The 16,404-nt window shown below is 35.6% G+C and overlaps 1 protein-coding gene across 1 annotated transcript in view; it reads right to left on the reverse strand.

The window, feature by feature from the left end:
- LOC105383511 (AF4/FMR2 family member 1) overlaps positions 1-3,342 on the reverse strand; it is a 111,885-nt gene extending 108,543 nt beyond the window's left edge. The window contains exon 1 of the mRNA XM_048625561.1: positions 3,096-3,342. The gene's annotated coding sequence lies outside the window, so the exon portion shown is untranslated. The remainder of the gene's footprint in view (positions 1-3,095) is intronic.
- Between the last annotated feature and the right edge of the window lie 13,062 nt (positions 3,343-16,404).

The following is a 16,404-nucleotide window of genomic DNA, read 5'->3' on the forward strand; positions in this document are numbered from 1 at the left end:
CGGGGCCTTTGGGTGGCTTTATGGGAAAATATATATATGTATTATATTTAATTTGTAACAGTATCTAGAGGCACTAGACAGGATCCTATAATTATAAGTGCAGATGATTTAAAATGTAGATGGACATTAGCCGAAAAACCGATGAGGAAGGCCGATGATGTGTTGTTATACTCCTTGGAAGAGACCTATGTCCAGGATTTAAATATTGTTGGCTACACACCTGAGTCTGGGTTGTTCTATGGACTACAACGTCACTAATTACACGTACGGAAGTGACGATAGGTGACAAATCCCAACTGATAAGATTTATTATGAAAAGACTTCAGAAGAATATTATTTAGAAGGCTGTGGGACAATTCTTTAAAACAATACCTATAGTAATTAACACATTTGACAAAATGCGTAAGCGAGTTTAGAAACCAGATATTCTCACGACATAAAATCACCATATTATACCGAGATGATAATAATTACCTATGTAGATACATCATTTACAAATAATTATAAAGTATTTGGTACCAACTACCAAGGCAATGGACATGGCCAAGATCGAACGATGTCAACTTTACTGGCAGCAAATACATTATTTAACCGGAGCACCAAAACCTTACTTTTCTTGAAGCGATACATTAACCTACTTTAAGTTTTAAACTAAGGCCGAACCGTGATCTCAGTACTGTTGTGGAACTACATCTTAAATTTTTAAGTAGAACGAACATGAAAGAAAAACTTCAGTCACCAGCTTAGGGTGAAAGCCAAATAGAGACAGATTGTCAATCAATTAAATTAAATTTCCTTTTATTTCTTAAACTGGTTTAAAAAGAAATAACTACTTGAAAAGGTGCTTTCATTGAACTTTCAGCTAGTGATTTATCTATAAGATCAAATAATTAAGCGCACTTTTTCTAAATACACAATAACCACAATACCTCTCTAAGAACCCTATCCAAAACCCGATGCATCTGTAGAAACGCATTCTTCCAACTGTTGCAAACTACGCAACGATCAGGATTCCGTGTGGGCAGGAGGGCTACTCTATACTGACGAATGGCGAACGAACGAGAGCTGTCATGCAATCGGCACTTTTAACACAACGAGATAGAGTCTCAACGAGGTAGAAGCTTGGTTTTTCGTTATATAAAGTGACCCCCAGACCACCCTTCTATGACAAGTGGGGGCGTGCATCCAGTGCTGCCCGCTTCATGCAATTACCATGTTTTGTTTGACCAGTACAATCTGTTAAACGGCCCGAATTGCTTTTGTTTGCAACAGTATTGCTGTTGTTAAACGCCCTACTGTCTGTCGGAACTTTGACAATAAACGTTACATGGCCGGAAGGATTATGCTTGACCGTTACGAATCTAACATTCTTTAAGATAACGGTAATGTTGTGCCGTTTTTTTTTCAATGACGACTGAAAGTCCCTAAAGATCCAGAGCGGTGGTAGCCCAGTCGGGTAAGCGCTCGCTTCTCACGCCTAATTCAGCATTTTTCTAAATTTTTAAAAAACATTTAACAATATGGTTATGGTTCATATATCTTCGGGCGTAGGAAGATAAGTTTTAATGTTGTGAAGTGACCTTTCAGACTGTGTACGTTTCACCCACAGCCATGCCAGGTTCCCGTAGGTGTTAAGGGTTAGCAAGACATTTAAGTTTTAAACCGACCTCTAGCTAATATTCTTCGAATCGAACCCGGTCCCTTCTATTAGTTTTCTTAGAACATAGCGTTACCAGAGTTTCTTTGAATATCAGCAACCCTCGCCAAAGCCGAGTAGCAGCTAACTTTGTGAGTAGTTTTTGGAATGATCTCGAGCATTTCAAGTCGATGTTTTACAAATTAGGGTATGTTTCTACGGCACACCTGCCCGTGTGTCCCCGGCAAGGAGTAAGGGATTAGGGATTCAGAAGTCAGCATTGAAGAGCGGAGGGGTGGGAACAATGCCCGTATTATTACTACTTGAGGAGATTTTTTTTCTCACAGTCTACTCTTTACTTTTGTTAGTATAAGTTAAGCACATTGCAGGTAAGGGCAGTCAGACAGAGGCTAGCCAAAAGCTTTCCACCCGCTATTAGCAGTAATTTTGAAATCATGAGAAACATAGGCCGCTAACCGTATCACATAGCCTGGATTAACGTAGGTTTCATTTAGACATTGCCTCGGGTATAGGTTTGCAATCGATACAATGCTATTGAAAATATCCGCTATAATAAATAATATAAATTCTATAATTGCCCTCACCGTCATAGTTACCTTAATTAATTACTACTTATTGAAAATGACACGTGCAGACTAAGCGGTAGTAAAATTATTAATGGTTTAACTATAATTATAATTCTATTTCATAATATAATCAATAGTACTGACATATTTACAGGCTTAACAATTGATATTTTATTAGTAGGTGCAGTCGATGGGATGCTATGTGACCTAAAATCTACCTATTATTTTAGCTACCTATCTACAACGTCCCCACTTCTGTACCATAAACTAAAAAATAGGTTCTTAATAATAAATGGTATAACGTAAATAATGTGATGTCTAGTTCATTCAAATCAGCTAATTTCATACAGTTTCAGAAAGTCAAACATAATTATTGCCAAAGTACGCCGTAATCTAAACACTCGAGGAAAACAAAGAAAGTGGCGCCCCAGCGCGGGACTAAACCGGAAACTGTTACACTAATAAAATACTCTTGTTGTAATAGATTTAGATGTAGTAATAGACATATCAAAGTAAGATTAGCATACTAATTTATTAATATATTTAACCGTACACAAATAAGTACAATACTGCAGCGATGTCGAAACCCATGGCACGATACCGGATTATGACATGGACGTACCACAATAAACAATAATTGAATCATTAGAGTATCTATTCTAATCACATTTCGCAAGGCTCAGTCAATTTCCTAGTCATTAGGCAAAGGCAGTGATGGCGGAGACGAATCCAATCAAGAATGAAAATGAGCATCAAAAGTATCAAAACAAATGCAACCGGCGGCGTTCGGCCATCGAGTGCGTCACGCGTGACTCAACGCGAACATACGTCCGTGCGCAGGAGACACTAGAACCGCGGAAAAAAAAACTAACAAATCCAAATCCAACACTGCAATCCAAGTGCGTTCACACACAGTCGCGGCGGCATACAAGTTGCATGAGCGCGCCAAAATTCCGCGCCTCTTTCATTGAGGGGGGAGGGGTTTGGGCGGTGAAGCGTGGCTCAAGACGTCCACTCGGTGCGGAGGTTGGCGCGAGACTGCGGCGCGGGGCGCCTCCGCCAGGTTATCGTCACTCGAGCCCACAGATAATGATGTCAAAAGTGGATCCAACTAATGCTCTATTATGTCGTAAACGCTCTGGGCCCTACTGCCGCGAGTTGCATCGTCGAGATCCCTTCGGCACTGGACCTTTGATCTGATCGATGATATTTTTCAAAATATTTGTATTTGGTGCAATTGCAATGATATTTTCGATGTTTGAATTTTTTGTGTACTTTAGAAGACTTTTATGTAGATGAGTAATCAATTGATCAATGATTATGAAATGTTAAAATAGAGAGGAATTGTAAATGAGAAAAAAAAAAGGAATGCAATAAGCGAAAAACAATTCAAAGCCAATGAGGAAAATCATAAAATGCAATAAATCGCTTATGCTGACGATGATAATCCACACATTTAAAACTGTGCCAATAAAAACATAACCGCGGCTAAAGAGTATCGTCGGCCGAGGAGCGCGCCACAACACACAAGCCGTCATTTTATTGTCAGGGCTCCCCTTCATAACAGTCCAAAATCATCCATAACACAGCCAGCTACGGTTATAAATCGCTTAAAAACAGTAGCACTCTATAAAATTAATATCGGTGTTATATTGTCTTAAGCGGCGCGGATGTTTTCGGAATGTGTGCCGTATCTCCGCGTTGCCGCGGTAATGCGGATGACATGTTTCGTATTTACAGGATTTTCATTCGCCGGCGACGACTGGTTTTCCGCTTTTGGAAAGTCAACCTTATGGTGGGCTGGGATTAGGGTTTTATTAGCTTGGGCGCCACGGCCGCCGCCGCCGCGCCGATTTCCATTTAGCAAGAAGTAATAAATGCGCTGGGCGGGTAAACTTAGGTATATTGCGGTTTTCGGTTGTATTAAGAAGTGAGCCCCATTTGATGGATGTCTCACCTCCTTGAGGTTATACCTGAGACGATATGATTTATTTCATTATTTCACCTTGTTTGTGTTTGAGGTAAGGCGATGATACTGAAAATGTTGTGTTTGCCAGAGCTCCGTCTTAGCCTTGGCTTACACCGCGCCGTATGATAGCTAATAATTACTTATGTTTACCAGAAAATTACATGCATGAAAGAATTTCAATCAATACACCTAATTAATTTAATTATTACTAACTAATTATACACTTATTTAAAACTAAACTAAGTACTTACGAATTCAAGGTGTATTTATCCCAAAAAAATATTTTATCTAAGATCATACTTATTTTTATACATATTGTTGACAATACAAAAATAATGTTCGTTACGAAATGAATGATAACATCGGATCGACGTTTAAATTAGCGTACAAATTTATCATCAAGCGTCACGCGACCGCGCACATGTATCTATTTATACAAGTGATAAGACACGATAAATATAACAAATCCTCTTGGCTATCCATTGGAATAACTACCTACTTATTATATTTAATTTTACCAAGGATCCTTTGACATCATAATTAAATAACTGATTAAATTGGACAATGTGTCCTAATGCGTACCTAATTCGAATATCAAAGCTTTTCAAAATCTCGTCCTATTACCGATCTATTATTGGCGTCATTAGGCCAGTCTTTCACTGGAACCTTTTCATTGCTCGTGAGTGTTTTAAAACAGTTTTCTTAAGTTAATCACTTATTTCCGAATAAAATTGACAAAACTCATGAAGCCGATTGTACATAGGTACACGTGGAAAAGTATTCCACAAATTCCACACACAGACGTGTAGTAGCAGACGATACCTCACGGGACCGGTACGTAGTTGGGGCAAACACGCGCTCAAGATTTCTCTTTGTAAATAAATGATGCTTTCAGAGGGTATGTTAAAACTGAAACACTATCTAGAAGATTCGTGTTATACTTAGTTTAAAGGTTGAATATTTCAATCGTTCCTGAAATACTACGTAGCGGTCAAATAAAGTCAACTATGATTGCATTTATAACTAAAACTGAAATGGTGGTTTTCCACCGACAAGGCAAGACGAGAATTTAACTATGTATGGATTTTTTTCAATTGTGACAGATGCTATAAAAGACAATAATTATCAATTTTCCATTCAATCTTCGTGTCGCCTCTTCTTGCCTCGCCATTAGAAATTCATCTTAATGCATCCTATTATATCTACCTAATAGTTATCTCTAAAACAAGTTCATATACGAGTAGCACTATTTCTTTAGCAAACCTTATGCAACAATACTATTACTATTCCCAAGTTATTTGAATGTGGAACTTCCGAAACTTCAACTGCCTGTCAAACTCTCTGGTAGCAACTTCGAGCGGAATTTTAACAATGCATTTTATAGCACTTCAATAGAAATTGTTTACTTATTTTTGTGAAAATTGAAACAGCTCTCAGGTATGCGAATATACGATGCATTCATCGGAACTGAGGGACTCCAAGGAGGCTGTAACTTTAACTAGTTTTCGCACACAGTCAAGTCTAGACTCTAGACATCTAGACTTGCACCTAGATTCTAGACTACTGGGCAAACGCGAGCAGTGCAATTGCAAACCTGAACTCCTCATTTCGACGTTGACTCCTCACTTTACTATTGTAATTTTAATTAAACCTACTGTGTGATATTACAAAGAGAAACTGAACATGTGTTTGAATTTGAGCAATGTTGCAGAAGGCATCATTAAGCTAGCCTTTTCCGTTGGAGTTTTTGGAGTTTTTCTCAGTGGAATCTTTTAATTGCTCGTGAGTGTAACTTACCTACTGAAGTATTTTATGTAGATTAAATAATGGTGACGTCACATTCGCGTTGTTCATTTGGACGGTTCACAAGAATCGCGAGTGACGGAAGCGCAGGCATTTACGGAGGCTGTTACTCGTTTAATAAATAAAATTAGTGTCGCATTTACATGGAAAGGTATTCGCTTCGTCCAGCATTAAATATGTATAGAGAACGAACGCTGCCTAGCCGCTGCTCTATGCTAGATAACATCTATTCCTTATTATGGGCATGAAAGTGGTAATTAACATGTTTACAATATAAAAGACAAGATTGCTGTTGTAACTATGAGAAGTAAACAGTCAGTAAAATTAGTTTATTAATGTTGTTAACGATTAAATTTTACTAAGATCTAGTGAATAAAAAGATAAATTTAATATCTCATTGGGATTTATAAATTCAACCGAAAATGACTTAACTTTTTCAATTTAAATCTCGACCAACGATTTTATAAAAAGACTACGGTAGAAAATTATTATATTAGAATTCCTAAAATAATTATAGATACCTACACAAAATCCTTGAATAGTACTAAAATAGAAATTATAGTTTCAATGGACGGCCAGTTTAAAAATAGATATACATAATCGATTTACATTAGCATACAATTCTGCACCCATACACCATACATGTATAGTTTACTACATAATATACTTAATACAATGTAGATCCTATGTAGTATAAAACGTGAAAGTTTGTATGTAAGGACAGAAGGATGGTGGGATAGATCTTTTCCGGAAAACGGCTGGACCAATTTTTATGAACTTTTTTCATACCGTAAGCTGGCACCCTGTTTATTACATGGGCTTATCCCGGAATTCGAAGCGAGGCGAAGCTCGCGGGAACAACTAGTATTCTATAAAATATTCACGTAGCACTAAGACGCTACGGCTGTAGACTAACCACTTGCTGTACGAAATTAGCGCTAAGTGCTCACGTAATAAGATTCACAATACGCATGGGCGGCTCTGTCTCTAATTACTGCCAACATATAGATAGAGGTGAACAGCATCTTAGCTTGGAACAGTAAAAATGGGGAGAAAGACAGAAATTATTTGAATTTTAATAAAAACAATACGATGGTACAAATATGTAGGTACTTTCGGAGATAAGTGTTTCATGTACTCAAATACATATTTGGATTTATACAGACTCCGGCAGCGCTTCTAAAAACGCACTTTTTTTACTTGGTTCTCTTGCGTTGTTAAAATGTACTTCAATATTTCGAACGGCGTCAAGCTAACCTTTTCCGTAGGAGTAATTTGGTGCTATGTCACTGGAACTTTTTCATTGCTCGCGACTCTCGCGAGTTTATTTAACTTATCCTACTTCCTACCAATAAGTATTATAAAGACGAAAGTTTGTGAGTATGTGTGTCTGTGTGTTTATATTTATTACTTCTCCACGTCAAAACGGCTGAACCGATGCCAATGAAATGTGGTATGGAGTTAGCTGACACCCTGTATTAACACATAGGCTATTTTTTGTCGCGGAATTCCCATGGGAAAACTTTTTAAGGCGTAGCGAAGCTCGCGGGTACAGCGAGTAATGGATAATTTCGTCTCTTCTTCCATTTTCTTAGCCGTAGGACACAGCGGAAGGAAGTGTTGTTAGTGCAAGAAACAATTATTATGTTGCAAGTAAACTCTTCACGCTACGTCCATTTATAATTGTACAATTAAACTGTGTTATATAATAATAAATGTTCTGTGGGACAGATACTGCACGCGTATGTGCGGAATTATCATTATGTATTTAGACTTTATATTATACCGATGTTAAAAGTTTATGCAAATAAGTTTTGTCGTTTAAAAGAAAAATTGCTTTTAAGACTTATAGTTAAGTTTAAGGGCGCCTTCAAATTAGTCGCTAAGTGTCGCGCGACTGCAGCGCTGCTGCAGCGCTGCAGCCGCGCTACTGTCTAAATTCCATATAAATTATTAACGCGCGACTGCAGCGCCGCAGCAGCGCTGCAGTCGCGCATCTTTTAAATTACAAAATGTATATGGATTTTGACAGCAGCGCGGCTGCAGCGCTGCAGCAGCGCTGCAGTCGCGCGACACTTCGCGACTAATTTGAAGGCGCCCTAAAGCAGCCTAATCCGTGGTGCTATGTCATTTCAATTAAATCAATTATTTTACAATAAAATCAGCAATGTCCACAAACTAAAATTAGAGCAAAGGCAAAAACATTACTGACACTAACTAATAAACATACCTAGGTAGGTACTACACCAAAATGTAGGCGACATAAATTATTACTGAAGTATCAAAAATCGAGCCAAATACAAACAAAGAACTCGGGAAGGTTAGAGCGAAAAGCAAAACTTTGTTTCTCATCTTTCGGTGTCAGACAGACGGCGAAATAAAGAGACGCGGGAGGTTTTATTTTTTTACACTTGAAAGCTTCGGGGAAGGTATGAAATAATTACGCAGCCGCGACAAAGATAGATGGGGATGTATGTGTAGGTAGATATGTGCTGCATAAAAATAAAAATTCTTAGATTTGTCAGATGATGCCTTAAAATGTTTTCCCGTGGGAATTCATATGGGGTTGCCAAGCTACCAAATTACTCTCAGCGATCTTCAAAGTAAAAAAGACACGTAGTCTTTCACGTTAGTATTTATAGATATTAAAATTTGCTATGGAAACAACGTACTCAGTCAACAGAATGAAACTTTACAAGTAATCTGAAATTGACCCGATTGACGCGACATATTTAATGTACTGAACGAACGCCCGTCTCAAGTTATTTAATCCCTATAAAATTTACCATGTTATAGTCAACACTCCAAAGAGCTTCTGAAATAAAACACTACGGAATATTCATGATAAACAGTGGCATCCCCATTGAGGCAAGCGCACACACACACACCTACACATACACACACACACACACATGCTCACCCTCATAGCGTCCTGTCTGCAAATCTCCTGCCGTCTCTCAACCCCTGGTACTTGTCAAGACACATTTCTCTTTTAAAAGTCACGTATGTTTATTAGTAAGGGCCTCGCTTGCTAATTAAAATTCATAAGCTAAGTTATTCGCATGCCACACTCGTATATTCATTAGCGTAGGGGCGAATATTCGCTAGATCACCACTAACACACTTGTAGTCGTACTTGTGTGATTTGTTACTTCGTTAATCAAAGGAATACGAGTGGTAGATATTTCGTATTAAACTTAACTAGTCTGAGCACTTAATAAAGCAGAGCACGTTTTTGATTAATGGGAAAAGTTGTTAAAATACAATCACAATTGAATGGACCGAATTAATTAGAGAAAAATGAAGATTGCCTCAGAAACGGCTATCCTATTGCGATAATAAGACAATGAAAAAATCTAGAAAAGAGTTGGTAAGCGAAGTGCAGTAGGCAAATTCGTAGATACCAGGGTGACAGAGAAATGAAGGCACAAGTTCCAAAGACAATTTGGCCCGCTTCTTGAAAGCCGTGTAGGGTGACAAGGCTTAGTTTCGCCGGCGGGAATGTCCCGCAATCGATTCTTCAGCGCAGCCCCGCGCGGGCGGAGGATAATTGAAATACCTGCCTCTGAAATATTGGGTTTGGATTTTCGACATTCCCTCGGAATGATTGTACTGTCCGTGTGGTTACCCTAGCTGAGGACTAGACTATTTTGTTGAAGTTACGGAGACACCTGAAAGTTCGCCAACTTACTGATAAGTATACCTAAATATGTGAGTAGGTGTTTTAATAATTATTCATCTAATCTAGTTTATAATCTACAATAATAAATATCTAACCTAAAATTTATAGTAACTACCTAAATGTATGTATTAATATAAATAATATACTATTTTATTATTCTGTGGTATAACAGTAAATATGTTTTTTTGTAGATACAATGTCAAAATGACCATTTTCACTTTTATAACCACCAATTTTATTTAAATTTTATTTTCAAGTAAAAAAAACTTAGCTCTAACCATGAAAAAGAAGACGTTTGATTAAAGTTAAAGCCTATGTCTTGCATGAGTGATGGAATAAAGACAATGGAATCCGACTCACAAACAGAAATGGTCTTTGAGACTTATTCAGGTCGTCACATCGCGACGATTCAATGGGCACTAAACACACACGGACGGCGGCCGTGTCTACTAAATGGTGTTTTTAAACTCGCACACAACACACTGAACTAATTCTGCTAATCTGAAAATTCGCATAAGTATTTTTTTATTTATAAAAACCTTCGGGCTACATACAAACACCACTTCTAGCGAACGATGATTTGGGCTGAATGTCTTCGTCACTATATCTACGAGTGTATTACATGTGACTTTGGCTGTTTCGCCTCGATCAATGATAAAACCCTGCCCTAAATACTACATTTGTGAATGATGCTGCAAATAAATCGTTTCCAATATTCATCATCTCAGCTAAACCTGGGCCAGTCATCGGATTTGTTCCGTTTGCAAGTAAAATCTTTCTTTTTAAGGCTTCTTAGGACAGGAAATGAATAAGAAGCGATATAATTATCACAAGTTGTATAAATAGTATCTAGAGACGTAGCAAAATATGGTACCAAAACATATTAAGTAGGTATATTATTGCGTTAAATGTACTTTTGGATTTAAAAGATAGGTTAATATACTTTTATTTTAATTCGGTTGCTTTAGAATCGCTCCCATTATTTGATCTATAAAAAACACACACCACAGCAACTTACTACTGTCCCATCTTAAAATCACTGATACGTAAAAGATCGTACGTATGATTTATGTATTCTCCCATCTCCTTATTTTCCGGATACGTTCCTAAACCTATATTCAATGCAATACGATATGACGCGATGAATGTTCGAATATCCATCGGCTATATTTAAACAGGCCAGACGACTGCGTTTTGGACTTTTTTTTAAAGTTGAATGGGCAGTTCTTCTTTTTAACCTACATAATGAGTAAAAAATTATCCCAAATTCGAAAAAAAAAACTATAGCTTTTTGGTGAACTCTTATCATTTTTATGATAGCTTCATGTCTATTCTATCGAAAAAGGTGGTTGGCCGCGTAGTTTACCAATTTTTTCAATATTTTAAGGACATAATACGTGGATAAGGCACAAAAAATTACACCTTCGTCACATTATCTTTTATTTTTTTTTAACGAGATAGTCTTCGTCGTTTGAAATGAAACTTTTTTGATACGCTAATAAATAAAATACCATTTTAGAAAACATATGAAGGAATAGATTTTTAGTAATAACAAAATATTTATTAAGTAGTTATTACCACTCTGTCACAATTTCAGCTAAAATGAAGCTTGTTTTTGTTATAAATATTTTTTCGCTGCTAATTACAGTAAAAATTTAACAGCATAGACGTTAACATCAATGACTAAATTTAATATGATTTTTCCAAAGTTGTACTATTTATAACATAACATATAAACGACCAAAAATAAGTTGACTACCAGGAGACACCAATCGTTACAAAGTGGTAAACGATGTGACAGAGTTGTTATTCTATTGAATATTAGGCAGGGTTTTGGAATAAAACAGTTTTATTTAATAAGAATAATTTAGTAACTTACATATAAATCATTATGGTTTCAATTTAGTCAAAGAATTAACTGGATATATCTTTATAATTAGTATAACTAATTAAAATCACACTTGAAAACCTCTGGAGACTGAAATATCTGTATTTCAGGAACTTAAACGACAAATTTGTTCCAACTACATAAATTAATGTTTATCTACACAAATAATATTTTCGACAAACTAAAATTTAAGTAATATAACGAAAAATTACGTAATTTCTTAAAGTTTTAATCAGCCATATTTCGAAAGTACAGAAGTGGCTCTTAGAACTTGAAAAACTATTTTTTTTTCCTTTTTTAATAACCCTAGAAGCTGGAAGGACTTAAATGCAATCATCAAACATCCGATAAATCAATCTCCACCATATTAAACAGTCTACCACATTCATCGTCTGTTCTTGAGAACAATAGCACGAAATCACCTTTTTCACTAACGAAACTTTTTATTACTGCAGCGCAAGTGTATTGGACGTACCTTTCGCTTCGTACTTTAACCAAAACGTGTAGTTTCTCTTCAATTTTTCGTTGATGAATATCCTCAGGTTGGAGTGTTTGGTAAGAATGTGACAGATTTGTCGTGTGACAGAGGGGTAAAATGTATTGCAAAGTCGAATAGTATTTAAACAGAAACATAAAATGTATGATTCACATGTTGATTGCAAAGTAATCGTTATTACCAATGAGTAAATATCAAAATAATAATTTAAATATATTTTATTTTAACAATTACCTACGTGACGAAGCTGTCGCCGAATAAACACACGCACCTCCTGTCACACTTTGCGGGTGGCCGATACGCGGTGTCTGGATCTCTAAGGGGAAATCTTACCAAGGGGGAAAAGGAGATCTTAAACTCTGATCGATGGCAATAAGGACGAGTGGCTCAAACAAATATTTTAAATGGCAACCTACGTGACAGAGTGTAACTACTAAAACATTGGGTAGTGAGAGACAATTTTTCAAATTTTTTTTTAAATATTTCAGAAATATTTTAAAAATATATATTTTGTTTTACTAAATAAGTAATATCTTCTGGAGTTTAAATAAAATTTTATATTTTATCTCGTCATATATTTTTTTTCTAACATTATGAAATATACGCAGGATGAAGTGGCAGGAGACAGCCAAGATTCGTATGAAATACACCTCTGTCACGCGGATTTACCACTCTGTAACGTAATTTTAAATACAAAAATATAAATTTATATTTTTGTAAACGTTCACAGCCGTTGTGTTTTTAGTACAATGCACGTTGAAATATAAATAAATAAATAAATATTTGTAAAACTCATGATATTTTCCTCACAACTGGTGGAGACACAGTTATGTAGGTTAAAAGTAGTAATAATTTGATGCAGCTCAATGTTGCTAAATGTTCAGTGATCTCGTTTACGAATAAGCATCATAAAATCCTTTATGATTACAGATTATCAGGTCGAACTCTAGGTCGTGAAACTACTATAAAGGATTTGGGTGTTTATTTCGATGAACGACTTTCATTTAAACCCCATTATCAAAATATAGTTAGCAAATCAAACAGAATATTGGGGTTCGTGCTTAGGTCTACCAAGGAATTTAAAAAACCTTATAGTTCGGTCACTCTCTATTATAGCCTTGTCCGCAGTATTCTGGAATACGGTTGTATCATATGGTCTCCGTTTTACATTGTTCATAGCGATAGCATAGAGAGAGTACAAAGGAGATTTCTCAGGATATTGTCGTACAGGTGTAATCTTGGACGCACCCTATCTAACTATGACCAAAGGTTAAATAAATTTAACATTATGCGTTTGGATGTCCGCAGAAAACAATCTGACCTAATTCATTTATACAAAATCATACACAACATGATAGACTGTCCCGACTTGTTGTCCCTAATCAATTTTAATACCCGCAATAGATGTCGCAAATACCTACCTTTTACCCTGAGGGTGTACATTAACAACACTTCCTATTACAATCCAATAGTGAGAATGTGTAGAGTTTATAATGAAACCATACAATCATTTCCAGACATAGATATTTTTGACTGCCGTAGGTATAAATTCAAAGGATGCTTAACCAAAATCTTTCAAAATAGCACGCCATTATAAATTTAATTTTGTCAATTTGATTATTTATTTTTCAAAATTACTTTTAATTTAATAGAATAGAATATTGTCAGTATTATTACATTTTTAAATTTTATATCGATTAAAATTTTTAATTAAATTTTAATTGTATCGTAAGTTATAATTATTGAAATATGTTTGTAAATTATTATGTAAAATTGTTTGTACCTATTGAATGAAATTATGAACACTTGATAGATATTATGATAAATTAATTATGTAGCATGTTCCTTATATTAATATGATTATGTGTATGCATGCTTTGGAATGAAATCTAGATCTATGTTCTTCAATGCTTATATTCTTAATTTGTAATGATTTTATTCTGTTTTGTGTACCAAATAAATAAAATAAATAAAATAAAATAAATAAATAAAAAGAAGAACTGCCCGAATGACGCTTAGACTAGCGTTGGATAAAATGGCATGAATTGTAGTAACTGGATTTGGTTACCTTTATTATTTTCCCTGATGTTGTACTTAACTATTATGGACACTGAATTTATGAATAATAATGCGGAATTAATTAATCTTGCATTTTTATTTGGTTAATCAACAGAGCAAACACTGACACACAAAAGCCGGCAAACGGAAGAGAGTGTTGCCAGTCGAAAAACTCAATATATTATAATTTTGTGTTGCCACACTCTTCCCCGCCCCGAAATAACAAAAGTACAAGTACATAATAATATATTATTTAGGTAGGTACAGTAAGTATACTTATAAACTAACACAGTAACTATACTAGCAAAGTACAAGTAGGACTATGACATGTTGGGATTAACATGTAATTCATGACTCTACTATACTAACATATGCAGTAGGTACACACAATAGGTTATTAGAAATAATTAGTATATTTTTATAGATTACAGTACTTAAATGGTCACTGAACACTTTAACATTTGGTTAACATGTCGTTTGACAACTCTACCCTGTGCTTCAACCATATAAGTTACTCCTGGTGTTAGACACTCCTGTACTTGACCAAGAATCCATTTCTTTGCCTTATTTCTATAATCTCTAATCATAACCTTCTCCCCCACATTAAATAACACAGATCTACTTCCCTGATAATACTGTTTAAGTTTTTCATTATGCATTTGCAAACGTGTACTAATTGGCTGTGGCCTTAGAAGGGAAAACCTTGACCTAAGCTCACGCCCAAATAACAATTTTGCAGGGCTAACACCAGTGGTTCTATTAACACTAGTTCGATAGTCGAACAGAAACAAGTTAGTGGCATATTCTAAATTATGTCCGCTATCCACAATTTTTTTTACATGGTTTTTAAATGTTTGTACGAATCGTTCAGCCGCTCCATTTGTGGCCGGATGATAGGGAGGTGTAAAGCTCATCTTTACCCCTGTTATGTTACAAAATTCTTTAAATTCATTGCTTGTCCAGGTTGGGCCATTATCTACCACCAAATGGAGTGGATAACCAAATCTTGTATATACATCTTTGAAAATTGAGATGGTTTTACCTGCTGTAATATTTGACATGAGAAAAACTTCAGGCCACTTTGAATAGCTGTCGACTATCACAAGAAACATTTTTCCATAAATAGGACCAAGAAAATCTGCATGTAATCTTTCCCACACAGACTCAGAACATGGCCAAGTAGACAGAGGCGCTTTTTCAGGTGCATTGCGATTCTCTAAACAAATTAAACATGAAGATGTAATATTGCTTATTTCTTTATCCACAGTTGGCCACCAAAAATAGGAACGAGCTATTTGCTTCATTCTATTTATTCCGAAATGACTTGAATGTAACTCATTCATGATTAAATTTTGTAAAGCTTCAGGAATAACCACTCTAAATCCCCATAATAAGCAACCTTGGTCAATAGTAAGTTCATTTTTTCTGTCAAAAAATGGTTTCAGATCTTTACTTAATTTACTTTTATCTGGCCAACCATCTATACAATATCTCATAATAGTCGACAGCAAAACACATTTAGAAGTTTCTTTTGCAATATCTTTCCAATTAACACTTTCAAAATTGGATAAGGACATATAATTTATGACACTTAATTCACTACAGTCTAACAATGGATGTTTATAATTACTTTTATCATTCACTGGGTACCTCGATAAATAATCTGCTGGATTATTTTTCGAATTAATATGCCGGATGCAATAGTTAAACCCTGACAAAAATATAGCCCAATGTTGTAATCGTTTGCAAGCCATTTTTGGTATACCCTTTTTGGGGCCAAAAATTCTTACCAATGCTGAGTTATCAGTTTCCAATTCAAATGTCCTTGCAAACAAGTACTCATAAAATTTTGTCACCCCAAAGATAATAGCCAATGCTTCCTTTTCTATTGTAGGATACTTCATCTGTGTATCATTTAATTTTTTACTGGCAAAAGCCACAGGTTTAACTATTCCATCACTGCTCCTCACTGATAATACAGCGGCCACCCCACAATCCGATGCATCACAACTTAATATGACCGGTAAGTCATTACTATAATGAGCCAGTGTTGTTGTATTAGCTAATTGTTCCTTAATTTTTACAAAAGCTATATCACATTCAGCATTCCAACTAAAATGATCATTTTTAAGACAGTCATACAATGGTTTTAAAATTACTGCCATGTTTTTCAAGAATCTATTATAATAGTTAATTTTTCCCAAGAATGAACGTAACATTTTTAAACTATCAGGTTTGGGTGATTTCAATAAAGGTTCTATATTGTCCTTAATAACTTGAATACC

The sequence above is a fragment of the Plutella xylostella genome, chromosome 14 (genome assembly GCF_932276165.1).
Source record: "Plutella xylostella chromosome 14, ilPluXylo3.1, whole genome shotgun sequence".
In the NCBI taxonomy this organism is placed as follows: domain Eukaryota; kingdom Metazoa; phylum Arthropoda; class Insecta; order Lepidoptera; family Plutellidae; genus Plutella; species Plutella xylostella.